The following is a 7,552-nucleotide window of genomic DNA, read 5'->3' as shown; positions in this document are numbered from 1 at the left end:
CTATTGCTTTCCCCCCCCCCCCCCACCACCACTCGCCACCCGTGATTAATCACAAGACACAGCCCCAGACGAAATACCAGCCAACCCCTAACCAGAGAACACGAACGCTCTTGTAAACTAAACTCCTTACAAGGGGCCCAAAAGCAACCCTATTGTACGTCCCTGGTTTGGGACTGATTAAAATAGCATAGAGAAAATTGCGTCGATATAAGAAAGAACTTCACTTTACGTTTTCCCCACTTTATTCGTTTCCCTTGAAAACTTTCTATAAATTTTCAATTCGACCCCTTCTTTTGTCATACCCATCGATTTTCCACGTTAAATTTCAACCCTTCTCTGCTTATCGTTTCCTTTTCCTTCCTCATTACTCTTCTTCCTCCTCTAACCTTAGATCTTTTACTTAGGTCTTTAGCTGACAAATGAAGCGCATTAGCACGTAAAGGACACACTCCACTCGGGGGTGAAATCCTGCTGCCAAATGAAAACCCACTGTTAAACTACGCTGCTAACGATTTATGGTATTGCCGTCTTCCTAGTCGATATATACACGAGATAACTGAAATGCTGCTGTCGTGTCTCCTCGGGGACTTACGAGATTCCCTTTAATTCAGAGCGATGGCTCGTTTCCATGAGAGGACCTTAAACCTATCTTCGTAGGAGCAGTTGCAAGGAATTTCATTTTTTTCGGCAGTACGACTCTTGGTGCACCCTTAAGGACGAGATGCTATTTCGTATACGTGGTTATAGTATATCTTGCAGCATTGCAGATCGAAACAGAATGTATGTACAGGATACGTGAGATACCATAGAACTGTTATAATAGCAAGAGACATTCCTACGTCTTGAAAACACTGATTCAAAATCATGACAAATTTTGATAAAAAAAATGTGCGAAAAAAAATTCGTAAAAACTTGAAAACATTTTCTGATGGGATTTAGAACATTTTTTGAGGGCTCGACAATTAGTCTTCTAATGCGAAAATCAGTGCGGACTGGTGCCCATGCGAAATGGCACGTATCACGAAAGGGGAAGCGTATAGGGTTGACAACTGGGAATTGTGGCGACCAATTGATTCCACGCCCGAGGAAACCCTTGAAATTTACCTTCCAACCCCCATAGATCAACTGGAACACACCCCCGCCCGTCTTTGCCCGAACGCCTCGACATCTGCGAGGCGACAATCTACTAACGCTTCGGACAAAAACATGTTATTCATCATGACCTACGACCGAATTGAACCAGAACGCATAGCAAACTCCAGCCACACCCTGTTCTAATCCTAATCTACAACCCCTCGAGATATCCCACTTCACAGGGATCCAATACTACGCCAGCGTATCGCGGAGACTAATTAAACGTTATCAGAAAGAAATTCTTCCCCTTTTTCAATTACTTCGAACAATAAACAAAGGATTGAGCACTGATTTTTACTTGGTTGAAAAAACTTAAGTAATTCTTCTAATTTATTTTTATTCTTTTTACCCGAAACCACTTAGCGCTGCCTTACCTACTCTACGAGTGCATTTACTACCATTACAGAAAATAGACGTAATTGCTTCTGGGATAAAGTGCAACTGGGATCGTTTGCTGAGGGAGAACAACGTGAATTGAGCTTGCAAGATCGATCGATAACCAGTCGTAGTAGAACCGAGAAACTATAATTCTGATCGTGAATCCAGCGAGAAACAGTCTCGTAATTAATCTCCAGAATTTTTCAAGCCTCCTACTGGATCACATATGTATACATCGTAGATAAATCATATGATCAATCATATGATTGATCTATGATTTCATCGAATACCAATATATAGATATATAACTATCAAACCAGATGATCGGTAATAGAAGCGCTATAAGGGTAAAATGTCACTGAAACCGGACGGAAAGGACATGAAGTGACATATGTATAATATAGGTATATGAAAAATAAATGTGAAGAAATGTCGATATTACATGTGTGTATGAGAAATAGAGTATAAACAGTATAAGGGATGTTGCTGGATTGGGGTGAAAATAGGCGAAAAAGTTGGATACTGAAAATGGGAATATTCTTGGTTGACTATATGAAATCTATATTATAAACAGTTTATATAGCAAGCTCTCAAATTTGTTTACAATACTTTGTTAAAAAAAAAATTAAATCTATACTTTTACGTCATAAACAAGAAATATAAGGGACGGCCATTTCATAGAACATATGCATGTATCATAAATTATCCCATGGATAGAAAGTATGTAATACATATTCAAATGCTCAACGGTCCGTCGAGTTTTAAGAAAAGGGGCGAACAAGGACCTTCTGAGACTTTATTAAGCACCCATTTCTTACGGCCCTGCGTGCACGCATCCGTTCAATGATTTTCCGCCCCTTTTTTTTTCTACAGAATATAACGAAGCTTACTAACTTCACCTCATCGCACGTGAGGAGAATTTGTGCAAAGCGACTTTTAGATTCTTAAGGGGTGAAATAAAAAAACGTAATATACATTACCGTATATACATATATATATTTCTCATGAAAGAGGAAAAGGCATTTGTAATTTCAATTACAACAAATGTTACTAGCCTATACAATTATGAGAAATATAGTATATATACATAGCAATAACTAATTGACGCAAATATACACATATATTTACGTAAATTAGTTATTGCTTGCGTAATCTAATGTAGCATCGTCTGAATGAATTCTATGTGAAAAGTAGAGGTATATGTTTTTAAGAAGGGTAGTTTTCAGGATTTTTTGTCTTTAGTAATGGCAGTTATGAGGACACTTGGTGTTTGTCAGGACGAGCCTGATAGCATTTAGATACGTAAGGTATACTGTCAGCACTATAAAGTGGCACTCACACCGAATTTTTCGAAAAAATTGTCATGCTACACACTCGCAGTTGTGATGGGCTAAGAAATGATTTCGTTAAGCTAGGTTAAGTTAGAATTTTAATACGACATGTCTCAAGGTTTAGTTTTTTTTTTTTTAGAAAAAAACATGGGCTTGCCATTGTGAGTGGCACGCGTCCTCATAACTACCCTTTGACAAGTCTATATATATTTATACTTATATGTATATATATACAAGTAAAAAGTATCTGTATACATATAAACATATATATACATACAGATACTTTTCTAAGCATTATCGAATTTAAATCAGCCCGATATCCATCCAATTTTTGAAATCCCTCGTTTCATATCCCACAGACATTCCGCTTTACCTTCCTCAGGGACTATACGGGCGGGTCACGGTCTTCCGATTAGCGCAAGGAGAAACCCAAAGAAAAGTTTCCGTTTCCCAGGCAGCAGACTCGACCCAACGTTCTTTGTCGATAAACCTGATAACTGGATTCCAAAACTTTGAATAGGTATTGACATTCGATTTTTATCAACTGCCATCTTAGTGAACGTGAAAGAAACTATTTCAAAGTGGACGGACGAGGTAAAAGATGAAGAAAAAAGAAATTGACAGGAAATGCGACATTAGGAATGTGAAATTGACAAAAAGAAATTTGTATTTCTTTCTTTAATTACTTTCTCTTAAGTAGAGTATTTCGCTATCAACGATGTTATAAAATAGATGTAAAATCTTATGATAAAAAAATTTGCTTGTAATGATATTTTTAACTTTATAGTTATGTACATATATGTACGTATTGTATTTAGGATACTTATAGTAATTTTATTTTGCAATTTCTTCAGGTGTATACTAAGGGGTAGATTTACTGGATCATAATATTTTTTATATTTCAATCCTCTGTCTCATTATGGATGTATTTCATTTTTCACTTCTCTATAAATTTTATATAGCATTCGCATTTCTACTACTCTACATTATTTATTATAGTGAGTTACAGAGCCTTGGTAATTCTGCTGAATAATTTTATATTTTTGTCAAGAGTTGAATTCTTGATTGAGAAAATATCCACTATTGAATTAAGTCACGTATTACAGATCGATAACAAAAAATTCCCTGAATTAATTCAAAAACAAATTTTATAAACTCCTGTCAAAGGGCGAGTCGAGAGCAAACAATCTCGAGTCCATTTCCAGTCCTTTTTCGACATCAGTAAAGAATATATTTCAAAGCAAATCTGAAATAAGTTGAGCAGTACGTTTTTCTCATCAACATGATGCCAATACAAAAACAAAAAAAGCTATCTAGGTTTCACTCCAGGAAATGTCAAAAAGTTATTTTCATATGTGAAAATGGTATCGAAAGAATAACATTTTCTTTCAAATAATCGATTGCGTTAACTCCATGTTACAAAAAAAAAGTCGACTGAAAATAATACGAAGCATAACAAGGACTGAAAATTTTCGCTTTACCAAAACCGACTAATGAATAACTCCAGGAATTGCTGATGGCAAAAATAACGACTTGGTATAGCCGCTACCATCAGCTACCTGTAATAAGTAACAAAGTGTACAAGTCTCTCTTTGATCAAAAAAAAAAAAAAAAAAGAAAGGAAAGTTTTTGGCATAATATTTCAAAATAAGAATATGTCTACGTTCCATTCGCTTGAAAAGACATTTTCTCTCTTCCATACTCCCTTTACCACGTGTCGATAGAAAGTAACCGTTGTATCCGGTATCCACGTGTAAAAGTAACACGTGTAGGACTCCGTATTGATTCGAGAATTATTACAATTTACTAGTAGGTACCCAATGTCGGATTTCTATGGGCATCCGTTTATCGTCGGACATCAATGGGTTCGTTACTTTAAACGATTATGGGCGTCGTGACGCTTTTCCACCACATTTTGTACGTCTCGTCTGCTCTTTCGACCAGGATACAATCGGGATAACAGGCAATTTCTTTACGATTGACGTATACGCATCCACCGGAAAGACGTTAAAAGTGAGAAAGAGAATTTTCGCGATACTTTTGCTTCCCGGGATGCTGCCAAGACGTCGGATGATTAATAGCACTTGGATACCTTTTGTAAATGGGAAGTCATACAATCTCAGTTAACATGTCGATAATGTATTGTACCTTAGTAAAAGAAAAGAAAAGAAAAATACAATAAAGATAACAACCCTTGAAAATCAGTATATTGAAACGTATAGACATAGAACTTTTATGTGTCTAAGAATAATCGCACAAAATATCTTCTGGATTCGTATGACACGAAGATACATTAAAAATGACGAAAATACATTTTTATATATTTTTTGTATACATTTAACAAGAAAAGATAAAAGCCTTGAACGACGTCATGGGCGATCGATCATTTTCGACGCTACAATATTTCTCTTGTTATACGAATTCACCAGTATTTCGATTGACTGAGCATCAAATCGTTTTATCAGAATAGAGTAAACGGTAAAGTAATCGAAAGAGAAGTCTCCAGCTTCTGAAGACGAATTAATGATGCAGTTGGCTAAAGCTTTGATACACGAGCTTCAGTCTGGCGTGTACCAGTATATTCCATCCGCCGCCATTCAATGAGTAGACGTCAGTGTACGCTTCGTTCGTTGGGGAAGTTCCTATCGGGATACGTCAGATTCAGGCGTAGATAAAATATTTTTTCGAAAGTATGCGCAACGACCCGTGATACCCGAGAAAATAGAGCCCAGCGATACCGCCAAGATGGGGAAAAAAAAAATTGAAATTTCCCACAAATATTGACCAAAATCAAAAGAAATGTCGAATTATCATAATTTTGAGTTCATTAATATCACGATGGGATACGCATCTCTACTGTATTCGTATTCCGTGAAGATAAATGAAATTTTCGTGCATCCATCCTCATCGTGACTGACTGTCTGAAATGGCGAAGCACAACTATTCGCTCTTGTCGGCTTTTCATTGCGAGTCTGTATAAATGACGGCGGCTTCATTATATCCGAAGACATTAATTAACGCGAGGTACATCCAGGTGGTAGCAGACGAGCTTTATGGACACGAAGCTAGTGGAGATGGAAGCGACAGGCAAAGGTGACGTTAAGCGTCCTCCATTAATGCTAATAGCATTGCCATTGATACCCACTCCGGCACTCAGCCATTCATACAGAAACCGGATGCGACCTTACCAGAGTCATCAAGTTACTTGCATATACGATTTTGAGACAATGACTTGAGTCAAAAGTGCTTTAGAAGATTGACTGTCTCATGCGCCAAAATTTGACTCTTCAGTTTGAACTGTACTATACAAAGAAAATATATTGTCTGCAATTGGGTTTCATACTGGGATCAACGTTAATTCCTAAGACCCAAAAAATGCCTTTCACTGCACCTGCGTATTGGGCTTGGGTCAATGCTGATTCCTAATTCAACAAATTTTTACATGGCTACAATTTGGTACCATACTTGGATCACTAATGGTTACCATCGCTATATAGTTAAGTCTAAGTGGTATAGTTAAAATCGCCTAATTTTATATTTAAGATATTAGTGGCCATCCAATCTTGTACCAACATCGAATTAGGAATATATTATCAGTACCCATATGTAAATCTATAATATCGAAGGTTAGATGGTTAGATCTTATCACTGGGGAACATTTGCTTATCGCCGAATGCACAGAAGCGGAAGCTCCCCAGGAACCTTGAGAAGATTCTTGAGAAAACGGGACGAGGACCCCACGGACAATCTGATCCCCGAATAATGGAAACTGGGATCAAGAATTTTACACATCCCTGACTCGATTCACCTTCGCGCGATTCCCATATTCATTACCAGGTCGACGCATTCGATTAATGTCGTAGAAAGAGCCGGGGATTCGTATCGTGGCAGTATAGTTAATTTGCGGTTTAGGAAATCATATATATAAGGGTTAGTTTATGTGTATCTTATGCAATGAATACGGACTACATGGAGAAAAATGTGCTGGAATTATTAAAATAACGATTAGTATTTGTACAAGAAGAAATATTAATAGGAATAATAATAATAGTATATCCCAGTAAGACGCTAAAATAAATAAGACAGTCGCAAGGATAAACCTTGGTAAATGTATTATTATTAACAAAATTAGTTGCCGAAAAATACTAAAAATCGCACTCTAAAGTAACATAAAGTATTCCGCGGCTGCACAAGACGAGTCTTAAATATACTTGTATAAAATCCTCAAAGCAAATGAAATAGCCATAATCCTTTTGAAGGGTACGTAAAATACACGGCGAGAGTTTTCACGTTCTCGATCATTTGCTCTCTGCATTTCGCACTACATACCTGGCGCTTACTACTGCTGCTACTGCGCTACTCCGACCGTCTCAACCTAGCAGCCTGAGCGGCCGTGCATTTTCGTAACCGTTCGCTCCCGTCCGTGCATCCAGTTGCGTTTGCTGCTTTCACGCGACCTCAAAGATCAGCACCTATGGTCGCGTTTCTCGATTTTACGCGTCCCTAAAAATCGACGGGATCCGTTAAGCAATCGTTTCTTGTAATGGATTCCGTTATAGGTCTCGTATTGGCGGAGTTGAGACTGTTCCACCTCAACTCCCAGGTTATACCGGCACGTCAATTCCCGGTGAAAGAAAGAATTGGCTGGCGCCTGCCTGGCATACGGATGCGTGGGCGAAGGGTGGACGGTCGAAGGTGACGTAGGTTTG

The 7,552-nt window shown here is 37.8% G+C and overlaps 2 protein-coding genes across 10 annotated transcripts in view; both read right to left on the bottom strand.

Annotated features, from left to right (window-relative positions):
- LOC107272193 (neurobeachin-like) overlaps window positions 1-7,552 on the bottom strand; it is a 147,215-nt gene that overhangs the window by 29,505 nt on the left and 110,158 nt on the right. The gene's annotated exons all lie outside the window — the stretch shown is intronic.
- LOC107272189 (neurobeachin) overlaps window positions 1-7,552 on the bottom strand; it is a 191,061-nt gene that overhangs the window by 176,300 nt on the left and 7,209 nt on the right. The window lies entirely within an intron of this gene.

Source organism: Cephus cinctus, unplaced genomic scaffold (assembly GCF_000341935.2).
Source record: "Cephus cinctus unplaced genomic scaffold, Ccin1 Ccin1_scaffold1124, whole genome shotgun sequence".
NCBI classification, from domain to species: Eukaryota; Metazoa; Arthropoda; class Insecta; order Hymenoptera; family Cephidae; genus Cephus; species Cephus cinctus.
Note: the sequence above shows the minus strand (reverse complement) of the source record. Positions and strands in the feature narration are given on the sequence as shown.